The following is a 19,541-nucleotide window of genomic DNA, read 5'->3' as shown; positions in this document are numbered from 1 at the left end:
TTGCCTTTGTTTGTTTTAAATAATAATGAATAATCGACAAAACGATAAATGCATAGGCTCAAAGCATGGTGTGTAAATTTCTTTCGTATTCAGTTGAAAAAATGTACAACACGGCTGAGATATAGTGATAAAGGGACTGTTTTATACATACATATGTGTAAGCGATGATGAATAAGGTGTTGATGATAATAATATTATGTTTGTCGTAAAATTTTGGTATCACTGCTATATTCCATATTTTAGGTTAAAAAAATGTTTAAATTTCGAACCAAGGGGAAAAGCTGAAGTAACAAATAGTTCATAAATTGAGGAAATGCAATAGATATATATTATATAGAAAACGGTATATGCTAGTTAATACTTGGTCAAGTCAAGTTCAACTAGGACGCGCATGGTTCAAACCTAGTCTAGAATCGTTAAAAACTATTCGAAAATGGTTTAGACACGCATAAAATTGTCAAGTTCTAACTACCATAGAGAACTATCAATTAAATAACAGAAAAATTCAGACTGATGGGTAACAATCAGCTCAGTCGATAAAATATCATGTTACTGTTTTGTAGTGTAAGTAGTCAATCTTCAATTGTTGCACGTCCATTTCACTTTTCGAATAAATAATTGTGCAAAAAGTCTATGTTTACTATTATGGCGATATTGCGATCCACTTAGTGTGCAATCGACTGTTGACAAGTTATCAAGGCTGATAGTAAATTCAAATTCATTCAGAGTTTTTAGAACGGTAATATTTTTTTCCAGAATCACCATTACTGCTTTACATTAAAAAGAAATAATGAAATATGTTGTTTAATCAGTTTTCATCACAGTTAAACGGCATATCAAACTTTGAGATTCTATTTCTATTTGAAAAGTAGTTTACTGACATTAATCGAATTGACGAAAACAAAACGGTTTTCTGTTGCTTTTAGAATTGATCAGCAATTTTTTCATGAAATCTCGTTTCGAATTACATTTTTACATTTTTATATTAATATTCCTATGATATGTACATAAATAAAAAAATATCAAATGCTTCGAAAGAACGCGTGAGCCCTAAAATGAATAATATTTCGTGAAATACATAAAAGATCTATAATTCATGATCCTTCACAATTTGATTATGATGACTCATATCACATGTTTTTATTCAAATCTTAAGTTAGATCTGACTACGGAAAAATTACGCATTCCAAAGTGACTTCACAGTGTACAAATCATTTTAAAATCAAAAACAATATTATTTGAATTGTTTAAAAAAAACATTGTTTATATTATTAATCCTTAATGAATAAGTAAACGCTTGTGGCCAATACTGCTTTGCGACAGCTGTTACAATCATGGACTGATGAATAGTGCACGTGTGTTATATCATATTAGTTAAATCATAAAATCATACAATATTCTCTATATTTCTTGACTGAATTAATTGTAATTTGTTATCCTATGTGTTATCATTTATTTATCTTGAGTTTGTTATTTTGGCCTAATACTGTTTTTTTCAAAGCATGATAAAAAATTTGAAACAGAAGTTGTTTTTTTCATATATAACTGCATCGAACAATGTATAATTCCATAGAATAGAGAGAAAGAAAATATTTTCCTATTACTAAAAATATAATCCATCTGGGTGTTACAAAGTGGTAGAGAAAGAAGTTAATAATACTAAAAGGAATAAGTATTGAATTCAAAAGTCGAAGAAAACGCAACTATACTTGAACCATTTCCAAAACAAACAGAAAAAGAAAAAAGGGCACACAACAGTCTGGCAAATTTTACATTAAAATATGTTGACTGAGCAATTTCGGTTGATGTATGATGCCTGTTGCTTCGAAATGATACACAGGCCCTGCTTCACATTTTAAGCCGTTCTAATGTTCATGTAAACAAAAAATCGGTGTTAAGTTTAAATTCAGTCATGATTATTGAAAACAAGAAGGCGTTGTGGCAACGTCAATCGGAAAAGAGAGGCGAAAGATACCAAAGGAACAGTCAAACTCATAAATCGAAAATGAAAGAGACAAACAGACAAAAATAGTACACAAAACAACATAGGAAAATAAACACTGAGAAAGACGAACCCCACCAAAAACTAATGATGATCTTAAATGCTCCAAAAGGGTAAGCAGATCCTGCTCCACATATGGCACATAGTCGGATGTAGGAACCAGGGAATCCTCTCCCTTATGAAGCATCATACATGATCAACATGATACACTCTAAATGTTTGCTTGCCAGTGGGTTGTTTCCTTTTTCTTAATCTTGTATCCTTATCTTATTACTGTGATTATCTGTTACACATATATTCCATTAATGATGAAACAGAGATGAATACGTCTGAATCAAAAAGAACCCTTGGACCAATAGCTTCATTGTAAACAGCAACAGTTTATTAAGGAAACTGTAATTTATTTAAGAAATGACTGTAATATTTTTCTGTATTGAAGAAATAACATACATGTAAAAAAAAATTGGTGCACACTGAAAAACCATGCGTAGCGGGTTATTTAACAGTGTGCACCACATTTTTTATGTTATTTCGAATAGACAGAAAAAATATTACAGTCATTTCTTATAATTAAATTCTAAATTCCATTTTAAACTGTAGAAAACCATGCAAAAACGTTGATGACGTCACACGGTCACACGACTAAATTATGTCTATGGGTTCATAACAAAATAAAGTCAGCCAATCAGAAGACGTGTTACATCCAAAACTAAATTATATAGATACGGATTTAAAGCTAGTTTAAAAAATTGGCATATGTAATAAACAGTGCAATTTACTCTTATAAAAATTGATTAAAACGACAATGAAGGCTTAAACAGCATTGGGGTATTCAACGACATTACGCCTGTGTATAGATAGTTATCAAAGGTACGAGGATTATAATACGTTTGACCGGTAAAGTTTGGAATCAAAATTTCGAACGTCAAACATAACAAGCGTTCGAAAAAAATATTGATAGAAAGCAATGTAAAAACCGATTAGAAACATTTTTTGATAGTTCTTGCATTTGAACATTAAAATTATTTGATGAGAACCATGTAAACATCACCACGGAAATGCATCATTTAAACATAATCAACAGATACATGTAACAGGCATAATGTATTCTAAATAAAGTCATGCAGTTCATATTTGTTAAGATGTACTAGTTTGTTTAATTTAAGTTGTCAATAAAGTCAACAAAATTAGATACACGAAAATTCAATACTATCTTCTTTTTATGTATTGAAACTATATTCAATAAAAGTAACTGTGGACACTGATCCTTTTAATTTGTTTAATCAATTTGGCTTATACTCAAGAAGTAATTCATGAATGCCAAATATTTGTTAGCAATTGTCACATGGCCTAGCTAGTCAGTCATAATAAAAATATATCCAGATTTTAACCAGAGATAAAATTGAGGAATATTACTATTTAGTAGGACATGTAATAATAATAAAAAAAATATTGGCTTGTATAAGTTAAAGGGATCTCATAGACGAAATGCGGTCATTGAAGAATTTAAACTGAAAGTGGCCATGGCTGACCTTTTTAAGCCACTGTATTATCAGGCTAAATATAACCCATTAATTTCAATTTGCATCAACTTTTTTTTTAATACCTTCTTGAAAAAACGTTTTGAAATTTTGTAATTCTCATCCAAAATATTTTTTTGTCGGCTAATATTTAACATAAAATCCACACATTTTGTAAAAAGATTGACTTGCCGGGATTCATTAATGTTAGAATATCCTTTTTGTGCTTTTTTGATACATATTGGTTTGTGATTTACATCACAACATAATGTTGACTGCTGTATCTCTATTTTTTACATTCTTACATATTTTGTCGGTTTTTTTTGTTCACACATCGTTTTCAATATAGCGTCATTTAATCCGACTGTCATACAAGTCAGAGGTGTAGTTAGTTCTAAAACAAGGTTTAGTCTATCATTTTCTAGACCAGTACATGTGTGTACAAAGTCAATTATATGTGATCCATTCGTTTGATGTGTATGAGTTTTTGATTTTGGAGATTCGGTTTGGGTGCAGATCTACCGCGGAGTTCAGTGGTTTTTTTTATCTGATTTTTTTCGAAACAAACAAGAAATTACAAAAACACCTACTTTAAAACTCCATTTTAATGCAAATTGATCCAAATTTTAAGGTTGCACTTTATGGAATAGCGTACAGCTATAGAGTTTGCATTGGTATGACATCATGTACCTGAAGATGTTGAATGTCGCTAATGCACCAAGAACTTTCATGAAATGTCGCAGAATAATGTGAATGTTGTGCATGTTTTAAAATATGTTATGCATTTCTTATATGTGTTAAGCATTAGCATATGAATATAAGTTCTTTCTGTAGTTTTCTGGCAATTTATTTAATGAATTGCTATTATTTACTTTGAATTTATTGAACTATAAAATAACTTTATGACTATTCACATTAAATAATCCGCGAAGCGGATTTGCGGATTCTGTAAAATGTGAAGAGTCAAAAACTTATTGTATGGTTCAATAAATTCAAAATAAATTATTACCATTCATAATAAATAAATTTCTATCAAAAATAAGGGTGAAAGAACTTATTATTAATATTAACAATAATAACGTACACACCTGTTGGCGTATGAATACACAAAGTCAAAGTAGGCGTAGCGCAATAAAAATTGACAACATTGAAATTAAAACTAATGTATTTAACCAATTAGAAGCTAGTTAATACACCATATTTATTTATATTCTAGTACATCATAATTAACATTTGTGTATGCACATAAGCTACAATATATATGGATTTACGGGAGAGTTGAATTATAACTTTTATTAATGTGCACATCTAGGAGTCTGCGTCAAGTATAGATATATATCGAGAATTTTTATCACAATGTTGTATACAAATTAAATTGAGAATGAAAATAGGGAATTTGCCAAAGAGACAACAACCTAGAGCAGACAACAGCAAAAGGTCACCAACAGGTCAATGTAACGAGAAATTCTCGCACCTGGGGGCGTCCTTCAGCTGGCCCCTAAACTAATATATACTAGTTCAGTGATAATGAATACTTATCATTTGCAAGTCATATTGAAATACCATTCACTACCACTTTTAATGGAATATTAATTATTCAGTTGTTAATCAAAATCATTAGATATCTTAAATGACATTTTATTGATAAAAGTCGTCATCCCTATATAGTTTTCCTCATGTTTCTGCCATATTCGTGTTTAGTTCACGCTTTATAAATTTGCATATAAAATATTATATGAAATATTAAATGTAAAAATCAATTTGAAATTAAATGGGGTGTATTAGGTACCAGGTAAATCAAAATAGAATGTCTGATCTGGGGAAAATAAAAATGAGAATAACATATACGTTTTTACAAATCAATCCTTTAAAACTGCAAGCTACAAACATATCAATTAAATATTGTGTAAAATAGTTAATTTCAGAGATTTTTTTGATTTTTTCATTAAGACATTCTTTCCTTAATTTTTTGCAATATCAAGTCTGGAAATTCAGAATATTTTGCAACTTAATTCACCCTATGGTCACTTATTTTCTGTTAGTTGGAAAGTTCAAAAGATATGCATAGATATATTTCTTTTCTTTTTGCCCTTATAAATTTCGTGTTGAGTGTTATGGAATAAATTTGAAAACAAATCTTTAGATGCATCTCTTTTTGTATTTTAGAAATATATGATAAATAATCTGGTCTCAAAATTATTTTAGACAAAATAAAGGAATAGGGTTTGGAAAAAAATACAGCCAAGATACAATGTATATAAAGTGGTGTGCTGAGTCGGTTACCATCAGATTTACGCTCCTGAATATTAAAGATACTGTTGATTAACAAGACATTGAAAATCTTAATTATTGACGGACTTAAATTCAAATTTAAAGAGAATAACAAACATAATAACTATTCACCGTACGGTCTACCACAATGAGCAAACCTCATTACACATAATCAGCTATAAAAGGCCCCCGAAATGACAAATGTTAAATAGTTCGAAAGAGAAAGCCTTCTTCATGAACAAAATAATAAACGAAAAACAAATATCTTACACAGCAACAAATGAATACCGCTGATGTACAGATTCCTGACTTCGGACAAGAACAAACACATGATACAGAATCCCCTAAACATGGGACAATGGTGTTATAATACAACATAAAAAAACTATAAAAATCAGTTTGAAAAGGCTTAACTCCTCAGAAGAATACACACACATATAAAGTATTCATAATAAACACATTACAATAAAATGAATGGTTTTAAATCTGAAAACACTTTATGGATTGATAGTTTCTGACTGAAGTTATGTGACTTTTGCGTCGTAGATTATACGGACTGTTGAATATTTATCTAATTGAAACAATGAGCAGTCCCATAGGAAACACTAAATTTAAATCTAGAAATGATAACCACTTGAATTGAATCTCCAAACACCAATAAATATGCATCTAATTGCACAGGCTTCACTGAAGGACAAATATTCTGAAACGACTTTCCTGATTACTTTATTCATGTATTGTGTAGTACTATTGCTAAAAGGAAATGATTTATTTTTCTATAAAAAAGTCGTCTTTTTAACAATGCAATATTTGTCAATATCAAATTGCTTAACTTTTTGTACTAAATAATTTATATATATATTTTTCCCGAATAATCCCCTGACAATTAAAAATCATTTTTAAGCGCCATTTAAAATTGAATGATCTAAATTGACTGAGATAGTTTTTCCAAAACAGTCAACAAGAATACATATTAAGCCTATGGGGTAAAAATACACACATATATGTGTACTTTGCGTGGGACTTCTAAAGCAGCGACATGTGTCGCCTGATATTCACTTTAATTTTATATTTTTCTTGGACTTTATGTGAAATAGTCGTAATAAAAAAAAAACGACAGACTATACAGAGGTCATGTGATGTTGGAAGTATCTATGCCAATGTGGTCGTTGTGTGCCCAGTTTTGCTCTAGAGTAAGAGCAGGTAAATCTTCAACTTCAACTTCATAGCATGGAACAAAACGTGCCAATTAAATGATGCAGAACCAGACAAGACATATTGCGCTTAAAACAAGACAAAAGAAAACGAAAATAGTAAAACATTTAATAAAAAGGGACAACAATTTAAACATTTAAAACGCCTATATTGAAACAATTTACATTTCGTTCTCATTATTAGACATTCAAATAATGAACATTTTTTTCAAATTTGAATATTGCACAGTTAAATGAAAATTGAAAAATTGGAGCATTTTTTTATTTTTCAATATTAAACGTCAAATTGAAAATGCTCCACGTTGGAGCATTTTTCATTTTTCAATATTTGAAGACAAATTGAAAAATGTTGCACGCTTGAGCATTTTTCATTTTACAATATTGCAAGTCAAATTGAAAAATGCTCCACGTTAGATCAATTTCCATATTTTAATATTGTAAACTAAATTGAAAAATGCTAAAGGTCAGTATTTTCAATATTTGCTTTTAAGAATGAGATTGAAATATGTTTTGTTTTCTAAAGCAAGTAAATACAAATGTTTTAATATTTTTAAACTTTTGACAAAATAAAATAATTTTAAACACAAACTTTTTGTTATTTGTTTCAATCTCTTCGTTAAATTAAAAAATATAATTTAATGAAGAAAAAAAATTGCAAATCTCATAGAGAAAATAGTTTTTCGAAAGTGATATCTATAGATTTTTGTTACATTTTTCAAACCAACTACCTTTAAAAATTGTGGAGCAATTTGAAAATTTATATTTTTCATTTTAAAATGAAAAATGTTTGGCGTAAATGTACACGGACGATGTAGGGAGCACAAATTATGGAATTGTCTTCGATAGTTTTAATGAATCTCAATAGTTCGATGAATCTGTCGGAAACTTATCATATACTCAGCCAGTCGACCATTTGAAAATATCGTATTTTAAATCCAACAGCACATACCCAGCACATCTTAGTGACAATGGACGTGATACGATGTCTTGCTTAGATGGACATTATAATGAAGGATATAATTCAAAATGTAACTAAAGTTTGCCGATGGTAAAAGTTAAGGAATATAATATCTTACATGCTTAGAGTATCACCAAGCAACACAGTCAGTAATACCTTAAAGTCGCGTATTGGGGTGTTGTGAAAATTATAAATTCTCTATATTTTGTGTTAATTTTACATTTCTTATTCGGTCTTCTCACTGACACTTTTGTAATGGAAAAGTCGAAATTTATTTATGACGTCAATCTTTCTTGTTTTTCTTTTAAATAACCTACTGTGACTTCTTTAAAAAAAAATTGACCAGACCTGATAAAGTCACATATAAAAAAACACAACTTTTGGCAAATCTTTGAAAAAGAAGGATAAAAATCATAAGAGAAACAGATTTCACCACTATAACTCGTATATTACGCTATCTCTCCTTTCAGTTACAGTTACGTTTTAATCATTAAAAAAGCTCTACAGGCCTCGCGCTTTAAATATTAGAATAAAACTGTTTCGAGTGGAAAAAATATTGTAACACATATGTTGCAGTGGTGAAATATACTTCTAAAATCTTATTATATAGGTTAACTGGTGAGAGATTATCTCAATGAAAGAAATCCTCTAGAGGATAATTGACAAGTTCTTGAATTTATTACTGTAAACTTGCAGATATGAGCTATATAAATAACACACTTATCAAAATTGAGATCTTAATTGCCTGAATAACTGAGTTTAATACGTTTGTTATGAAACCTGGTATTCAAAGCTATGAATATTAAATTTGTTTTTCACTCGTCCCATAGGTAAATAGTATTTCATTTTGTAAGTTTTTATGGATATCCGATTTGAATTTACCTTGAAGTTCGGTACTATTGTTTTATATTTTATTGACATCAGTTGAGATTTAAAAAAAAAAAATGACATAATAATTTTATGATTGTATAAATTATGCATGCAAACATTTTGTACATCATTTTTACATAAACAAAACTATATTTCATTAACATACTGTATGAAATGTCACAAATTCCAACGACTTCATCTTGATATCAACATAGAAGAAAATAAAATTCACATTTTATGATATAAATGTGTTTGCTTATGAATGCCTTTTTGTCGTGCCAACGATTTAAAACGTTCACCTTTCTTGATATATAATTGATTAAAGAACGGAAAGTCAAATGTTTTTTCTTTCTTCCTTTTGACAACAAAACACGTGGCACTATAGAGCTCGAACTGCTAACCTTTCAGAAATACATTAGATCAACTTCCCTTTAAGAAGCGGTTGGTTTCACAAATCCCATTATCAGAGACAGTTTGTAGCACCCCGAGTTCTGTGTTTTTTTTTATTGTACTTTTTTTTTTTTAAAACAAACTAGAAAATAAAGCAATACCTACCTCAAAACTCCAATACAATGCAAATTTATCCTTATTTTAAGGTTGTACGTTATGCACATAAGCAAAACGACGGGTGCCACATGTGGAACAGAATCAGCTTACCCTTCCGGAGCACCTAAAATCACTCCTAGTTTTTTGTGGGGTTCGTGTTGTTTATTCTTCAATTTTCTATGTTGTGTCATGTGTACTATTGTTTGTTTGTTTGTCTTTTTCATTTTTAGCCATGGTGTTGTCAGTTTATTTTAGATTTATGAGTTTGACTGTCCCTCTGGTATCTTTCGTCCCTCTTTTGTAAATTATGGAATAACGTGCAGCTATAGAGTTTGCATCAATTGGTATGACGTTATGTACCTGCAGATGTTGATTGTCGCTAATGCACCAAAAACTTTCATGAAATGTCGCAGAATAATTTGAATGTTGTACATGTTTTGAAATCTGTTGGCTATTATTTATTAATAAATTTATTGAAGCGGTTTATGTAAAATGTGAAGAGTAAAAAAAATTATTTTATGGTTCAATGAATTCAAAATAAATTTTTGCAATTCATAATTAATATATTTCTATCAAAAATAAGGCTCAAAGAACTGTCTATATTATTTATATCAACCATTACAACGTTCACACCTGTTGACGTATGAATACACAACGTCAGAGTGGACGTGTCGCTATTAACATTGACTAAATTGAAAATAAATCTAATACTTTTATATAGTCAGAAGACAGTAAATACACAAAAAAAAATTATATTCTAGTACATCATAATTAACAGTTATATATGCACATAAGCTACAATATATATGGATTTACGCGAGAGTTGAATTATAGCTGTTATTAATGTGCACATCTCGAAGACTGCGTCATGTATAGATATATATCAAGAATTTTTATCACAATGTTGTTAACAAAAAAAATTGGGAATGAAAATGGGGAATGTAGCAAAGAGACAACAACCTAGAGCAGACAATAGCAGAAGGTCACCAACAGGTCTTCAATGTAACGAAAAATTCCCGCACATGGAGGCGTCATTCAGCTGACCCCTAAACAAATATATACTATTTCAGTGATAATAAATACTTAGCGCATTTGCAAGTCAAATTGAAATACCATTCAATACCACTTCCAATGAAATATCAATCATTCAGTTGGTAATCAAAATCATTAGATATCTTGAATGACATTTTATTGATAAAAATTGCTATATAGAATTCCTCATGTTTTCTGCCATATTCGTTTTTAGTTCACGCTTTATCAATTTGTATATGAAATATCATATAAAATATAAAATGTAGTAATCAATTTGAAATTCAGTGTGGTGTATAGTACCAGGTTTAACAAAACGAAATGTCTGATCTGGGGAAAATGCAAATGAGAATAATGTATACGTTTTTTTTCAAATTAATCCTATGACTGACCAGTAAAAACTACAAGCTTCAAACATATCAATCAAAAGGAATTTCGTTAAATATTGCATTTGGGAGAACATTTTAATATTTTCATTAAAAGATTCTTTTGTTCTTCAATATCAAGTCTGGGAATTCGTAATACTTTGTAATTAAATTCATCCTATGGTCACTTATTTTCTGTTACTTAGAAAATTAAAAAAGCTATGCATAGATATATTTCTTTTTTTTTTGGCACAAAACAATCATTTTGAGTGTTATGGAAGGAAGAAATTTAAAAACGAACTTTTAGATGCATCCCTTATTATATTTTAGTATTACATGATTAATAATCTGTTCTCAAAACTAATGTAGACAAAATAAAGGAATAGGATTTGAAAAAAATACAGCCAATATACAATGTGTTTATAGTTGGGATTAGAGTCGGGTTTCATCAGATTGACGCTCCGTACTATGGCATATTCTGTTAATTGACAAGAAATTGAAAATCTAGGCTAGCTATTGAAGGTCATCAAAATGCCAAATCCCAAACAATTCGAAGGATAAAACTGATAGCCTTCTTCATGTATAAAGTAATGAACGATAAACAAATATGTTTCACAGCAACAAATGAATAATACTGAATAACAGATTCCTGACTTTGGACAGGCACATATACATAATACAGAATGTGGCGGGTTAAACTCGTTTCAAGGCTCCAATCATTCTCTTAACCTGGGACAATGGTGTATCAATACAACAACAAAATATCATAAAAATCAGTTGAAAAGGAACTTTGATAAATATAACTAGATATAAAGTATTTACAATAAACACATTGCAAAAAAATGAATGTTTTTTTTATCTGAAAACACTTTATGGATTGATAGTTTCTGACTGCAATTATGTGACTTTTGCGTCGTAGATTAAACGGACTGTTAAATATTTATATAATTATAGAAAAACAATGAACAGTCCCATAGGAAACACTCAATTTTAGTCTAGAAATGATAACCACTTGAATTGAATCTCCAGATACCAATAAATATGCATCTAATTGCACAGGCTTCACTGAAGCACAAATATTCTGAAACGACTTTCCTGTTTACGTATTCATGTATTGTTTAGTACTGTTGCTAAAAGTATATGATTTATTTGTTTAATTAAAAACATTTTTAAAATGTCGTCTATTTAACTGTGTTAAATTGATCAATATCAAATAATTCAACTTTTTGTTCATAAGGAAGATACTAAATAATTCATATTTTTCACGAATAATCCCCTGACAAATAAAAGCATTTTAAAGCGTCATCATTATAAATTGAATGAACTAAATTTACTGGGATATTTATCCAACACAGTCAAAAAGAATACATATTAAGCCTATTGGGTAAAAATACACCCATATATATGTACTTTTCGTGGAATTTCTAAAGCAGCTACATGTGTCACCTTTCATTCTCTTTCTTTTTATTTTTTTCTTGGACATTATGTGAAATAGTCGTAATACAAAAACAAAACGACAGAATATACGGAGGTCATGTGATGTTTGAAGTATCTATGCCAATGTGGTCGTTGTGTGCCCAGTTTTGCTCTAGAGTTCGAGCATGTAAATCTATTAACTTCATAGCATTGAACAAAACGTGCCAATTAAATGATGCAGAACCAGACGGAACTAACAGTGTACTACTTGATAGTGTTGGTAATAGTTTTATAGCGGCGTCAACATTTCCACAGGTAATAAGAATAAAGTATAGGTCTACATACAATACTTGAGCTTACTACAGGGAAACCTGGCTTTACCGAATCCTGCATAAACCGAAAACCTGTATAAACCAAACATGTTCTTAAGCACCGTTATATCAAATTGTTTCTGTTATTACCCTGATAAAACCGAATATCGGCCAAAACCGCACAAAATCTTCAGTTCCGAAGAGGTTCGGTTTAAACAGGTTTCACTGCTAGTAGTCTCTTGTTATTTATGTATTATTGTCATTTTATTGATTTTCTTTTGTTACATCTTCTGACATCGGACTCGGACTTCTCTTGAACTGAATTTTAATGTGCGTACTGTTATGCGCTTACTTTTCTTTATTGTCTAGAGGAATAGGGGAGAGTTGAGATCTCATATACATGTTTAACCCCTCTGCAATTTTGCGCCTGTCCCAAGCCAGGAACCTCTGGCCTTTGTTAGTATTGTATAATGTTCAATTTTAGTTTCTTGTGTATGATTCAAAGTTTAGTATGACGTCCATTGTCACTGTATACATACTTTGTAAGGGGTCAGCGGAAGGACACCTACGAGTACGGAAGTTTCTCGCTACATTGAAGACCCATTGTTGGCCTTCGGCTGTTGTCTGCTCTATGGTCGGGTTGTTGTCGCTTTGACACATTCTCCATTTCCTCTCTCAATTTTATTCACTATATTAGCCAAATATTTGATGCATTTAGAACGAAGACTTCCTTGAAGATGTTTGATTTTAATACATTATCCCTGATATGGAACCTTCCAAAGAACAATAATAAACAAAAAAGCTGGCACTCATCATTTATTAAAGTCATAATGATGATATAATTTTTCGACTCAAACAAAGTGTTTCAAACAAAAAGGCCACTTAAGCATACATCTTTCAAATAATGCAGTCATTCTTTCTTTCTTTCCTTTTTAAGTTATTATTTGAAGGGTTTTTTTCAATTTGTTTAATTTTTCATGTACCGCTAACTTTTTTGTACAACATTTTTGCTCTCTGGCCATGCTCATATTCATTTTTGAAAACAGTTCTTGCAAAGGTTTTGTTTTTAAAAGAAAAAAGTCACTGCGTTTAAATAATTAGAAAAACTTACATAAAAGTTATACATTAAAATGTGTTTTTTCTTCAAATTAGATAAATTCTGTTCATTGTTTTCGTGTTTCCTTGTCATCAAATTACTTCAAAATCTCCAATAATAGACATTTAGACCTGCACGGTTAAGTGTGTAACCATTACATGTACTTTCAAAGAATTTTTACTTATAGGATGAATGTGTCAGTCAATTCTTATTAATACTGAATATTATATAAAATTGTGTACATGTAATTCTATATTATTTTAATCAAATAATCTTGTCTTTACTTTTTATTCGTCCCGTTACACTGAAAGATTCTTTAACTTTAATACATTTTGTAACTTGATCTTCCCTGATAAATGTGTACTTTTCTAGATTTAGACATTTTAATTTCAAACGGGAAACTTCACACTTAAATTTACGACAAAAGAGACGATTTTTCATTTCCTATTGTTAATTTTCCTTTTTTAGACGGCGATGTGCATTTGGCTCCATCATACGGTGTTTATATATCGCAACTCGTTCGGTTTGCCCGTGTGTGTTCTGATGTCATAGATTTTAACGAACGTAATCAATGCATCACTGGTAAATTGTTGTGTCAGGGATTTCGATAATATAAATTACTTAAATTTTTTACTAAATTCTTTCATAGTTACAAAGATTTGATAAGTAAATTTGGCTATACCTGTAGAAAGCTTATTAAAAATGGTATTTCACATCCTACATTTTATGGTAATATTGTACTTAAAGCGAGGAAATCACTATGTGATCCTTGTAAACTCATCGAACCTTTAAACAAACTTATAAGTAAGGGTTATCGTACCAATATTGTAATTAGATCTCTGAATATAGTTCACATTGGCACTAATATTGATTTTGTCATTAGCAAATTAAAACATAACTAAATTTCATTATCTTTTGAGGCGAGATGTTTAGAGACACAGCCACGTTAACTTTTATTTCTTTAGAGGTCGCTCTTCACTATACTACTACCTGTCGATACATTTATTTTTGGCATTGCACAAGTCATGTCTTCTTTGACTATTAATGACGTTAAAATACTAAATCCCTGTGATGTGTTTTAGTCGATTTTAGTCTCTGATGCATGATTTTTTACTATTAATTGGTTTTGGCTTTTAACTAGCTGTCAGTAACTGCGAGTACTCTCAAATCGTATTTTCTTGTTAATTCGACCTGTTGATACTTGTCTGTACACCAGCTTTGATTATTTGTAATATATTCAATTTTTCACTTATTCTTACAACATTTGTATAAACTTCAAGATTATAAAAAAACGTTTTTTTTCTAAAGTGAATATTGATTGGTTAAACATTTCTCAGTGTGTTTGAATTTGTTTGTTAGCTTTTTGGTCATGAATGTTTGTCTCTAATATTTAATTAACTGTGCATTTGTATTCGGATATCGCAGATCAAATTTATTCGTTCATTGTGTAATCATACGTTTTTTGATTGAGTTAAGTCTGCCAATTGATATTTTATCGTATGTTTTTCTATGTTGTGATGTTATGCTATTGTTTCAGAAAAAGGGAGAAGGTTTGGATGCATTAAAACGTTTAATCCCGCTGCAAATGATTGCACCTGTCCTAAGTCAGGAATCTGATGTACAGTAGTTGTCGTTTGTTTATGTGATATATACGTGTTTCTCGTTTCTCGTTTTGTTTATATAAATAAGACCGTTGGTTTTCCCGTTTGAATGGTTTTACACTAGTAATTTTGGGGCCCTTTATAGCTTGTTGTTCGGTGTGAGCCAAGGCTCCGTGCTGAAGGCCGTACTTTAACCTATAATGGTTTACTTTTTAAATTGTTCTTTGGATGGAGAGTTGTCTCATTGGCACTCATACCACATCTTCCTATATCTATTAATGTATCTTTCACTCTGTGTTATAATTTTGAAAATTTATTTAAATGAATATCAAATTATTTTATTATTTATTTTTTACAATGTCAAATTATTTGTATTTTTTTTTTACATATCAAAACCAAGGCCGTCCCTTGACATATATAATGGTCTACTTTTATAAATTTGTTATTTGAATGAATAGTTGTCTCATTGATACTCATACCATATTTTTCTATATCAATATAAGATCGTAATCTTACTCTTGGTCTTGATTAGGAAGCATGATTTGTTTGCTGAAGCTGTTCATCCTTATGGTTTCCGTTAATTTAGTTTTTTCTTGTCATACAACATCTATAATAATAATTTAGAAAAATGTGTTGCTTCTACGTCAATTAGAGAGTACTCTAACAAAGAAAATTGTAAAAAAAAATGCCTTTTTTGTCAAGGAGGCAGTGCATTATGCAAATTAAATAAAAGTGGCATATACGCCAGTATTGTTTATGGTATACTCTATCTCCCTTTTAAGAACATAAGTCATGAATTAAAAAAAAAAAACTTATTTTTAAATTTCTGAAATTGAGGCTTAAATAAAATGTAAATATTAACTATAAAAGAGGGACGAGAGACACCAGAGGGACAGTCAATAAATAAATATTGAATAAATAATAAACAAATAATAAATAGATATTGAATAAATAAATAAATAATAAATATTAAATAAATAAATAAATAAATGAGTAATTGATAAATAATAGATAAATAATAAATAATGAATAAATTATTAAGAAAGAAATAAATACAAAATGAATAATAAATAAATAAATAAATAAATAAATAAATAAATAAATAAATAAATAAATAAATAATAAATAATAAATAAATAAATAAATAAATAAATAATTATAAGATAAATAATAAATAAATGTTAAATAAATAAATATTAAATAAATATAAGATAAACATTAAATAAAAATTAAATAAATAATAAATAAATAGTAGATAAATAATAAGTAAATATTTAATAAATGATAGAAATTAAATAGATAATAAATATTAAATATATAATAGATAACTATAAATATCCTAACATAAGATATTGATTGAAATATATGGAGTGATGTATTTATGTCCTTTCTAATATTCAGGAACTTGCTGGTCCGTGCAAAGGTCATGTCTGTGATCTAAGTGAAGTGTGTGTACCAACAAAAACAATTAACTTGTGCATTCCATTGGATTTACAGTTTCCAGAGAAAAGTATACGTGAGTGTATAAACCCTTAAAAAAAACGTCACAATAATTTCAAATTGCCAGATTGCGTATACCTAGATATAGAAAACCGAAATGGTTTCTTTTTTTTAAGCTTCAATAATTATATGTAACTCTATCTATATTGAAGCTTTCTCTTTCTTATTAAAACAAATATCGCAGTTAAACATGGTGACTATGACATTTCCGAATGCGAATTATTTTAGAATCTTTACTTTAAATGAGTTACTACTCTAAAGCACATGAGTTGATCCACGATTGTTTCAGAATATGTTGCTACATGATCATGAAGTATGTTGTCATTGTTTTTTTTTTGTCTTAATATGCACGGCCATCGTGCTCCCCTCGTTGTTTTTAATATTTTTTTGCTGTCAGTCAAATAAGAGTTTTATTACATGGTATTGCACAAGGAGTAAGGAATAAATGATAATTGACAGATCAAACAAGTATATTAAAATATACCAGAACATATACGTAGTTAGTCTGTAACTATACGTAAAACATTTATTTCAGTAATTGCATTGCCTGTTTACAACAGTTATATACAGAAGTGTTAAAAAAGAGAGGTGAATTATACCAGAGGGACATTAAGAATCATAAGTAGAAAATATACTGACAAACGCCATGACTGAAAAAGAAAAATACCGACAGACAAACGGATATTCCATTACGATAACCCAACTCGGGATGGCGTTCGTAAAATTTGCGAAGGGATGATTTTAACTTCAACCATTTGGAACTTTTGGGTTCATAGCTTCTTTGTGGGCAGCAAACCTGTATCATGGAAACTACAACAGGAAAAAAAACCTAGGAATATCGTATACATTTAGAGATATAAACTCCAAATGCAGGCGATGCCGTTGTGTTACTATATTGTAATGGAATGTTCAAAATTAGAAACCAGGCATCATTTTTATTTTTATTGATAGTAATTGCGTTGTCAGTATATTTATGATAGTTTCAATCTATTAGGTTGACTGTCCTTCTGGTATATTTCGTCCCTCTTTTGTCAGTTTCTAAATGTTAATCAAGATATCAGACAGACTCAACTGTTTCTGTTGTATTCTTGATTTCAAACTAGATGGGATAGATGCGTTAAACAGTCACAAAATTATGAAATATTTAGTGTGACCAAATCATCTTTACAACGGAAAATAAAGTTAAAAGATAAATTGAATTTAAGGTGGTACCTAACACTACAGGGAGATAACTCTATAAAACCAGCTAAACGTTTTAATTACGTTATGTTGTTAATAGAATATTAAGCTTCTCAATGATCAAAATTAGTGTTTGTCAAACTGCTATATAACCAGTGTAATTTTTCTGATAAAACGGTTGGTTCAAATTTTTTGAAATGTTTATATTTTTGTCAAAGGGTCAAAGTAAGTATTTTGTAAAAAATTTATGAAAATTAAACGAGCCAAATAAATTTTAGTCAAGGTGTTGGGTACCACCTTAAAATACATTGTTTTTAAACTTTACAAACTTTGTGTTACTGAATACATCTGTTTATAGTTTTCATTAACAGATTAAAATTTAGTTTTTATAGTTTATTGTCGTCAGAGATATAGTAAACGTCTAAACAGATAGTTGAGAATTACATGAATTATTGTTGGTTATAAAAGAAAGGCACAAGTTACTAAATGTACATCTAAACACATTAAACGACAGAAAACTGACAACGACAAAGACATCACAGAAAAAGACAAAAGACAACCAACAGTATACAAAACACAACCTACAAAACTAGCAAAGTAAAGTCCACCACAAATCTGGGATGATCTCATGTGCTCCGGGTGGATAACTCAGCAAACCATTTTTCACGCTGACTAATTGATTTACTGAGCGTTTTATGTTTTTTTTAATAGATTTTATATGATAAAAAATCTAATTATTAATTGTTTGAATTTAAGGGTATTAGTATTCCAAGAATTTTTTTCGCCGTACTATGATTTTTTTTTATCAAATTGATAATCAAATTTTCTGATTTATTGTAGCGGAACCAAATAACCATTCACAAAGAACTACCACAGGAACCATATCAGAAAGGCAAGTTTCTTCTACACATTCTATTAGTGTAAATGAAATGACATCTGAAGGATCTGCAATAGTAACAACCACATCTACAATAGACCAGCCAAAATTGTCCACACATGGATTAACAGCAAATGTAGTGACATCTAAAGATATATCTACTGTAATATCTACGAAAGAACAGCCCGAATCTTCTACACACGGATTTACAGCAAATGTAATGACACCTAAAGGTTTATCTACTGAAATGTCCATAAGCGAACAACCAACATCAACAGCTAATTCACCAGATATTTATACAACATATACACCAACATCAACAGCCAATTCACCAGATATTTCTACAGGCGAACAACCAACATCAACAGCCAATTCACCAGATATGTCTACAAGCGAACAACAAACATCAACAGCCAATTCACCAGATATGTCTACAAGTGAACAACCAACATCAACAGCCAATTCATCAGATATGTCTACAAGCGAACAACAAACATCAACAGCCAATTCACCAGATATGTCTACAAGCGAACAACCAACATCAACAGCAAGTCCACCAGATAATTCTACAAGCGAACAACCAACATCAACATCCAATTCACCAGATATGTCTACAGGCGAACAAGAAACATCAACAGCCAATTCACCAGATAATTCTAGAGGCGAACAATCAACATCAACAACCAATTCACCAGATACTTCTACAGGCGAACAAACAAAATCAACAGCCAATTCACCAGATATATCTACAAGAGAAAAACCAACAACAATAGCCAATCCACCAGA

The sequence above is a fragment of the Mytilus trossulus genome, chromosome 13 (genome assembly GCF_036588685.1).
Source record: "Mytilus trossulus isolate FHL-02 chromosome 13, PNRI_Mtr1.1.1.hap1, whole genome shotgun sequence".
Lineage (NCBI taxonomy): Eukaryota > Metazoa > Mollusca > Bivalvia > Mytilida > Mytilidae > Mytilus > Mytilus trossulus.
This window is presented reverse-complemented; position numbering follows the sequence as displayed.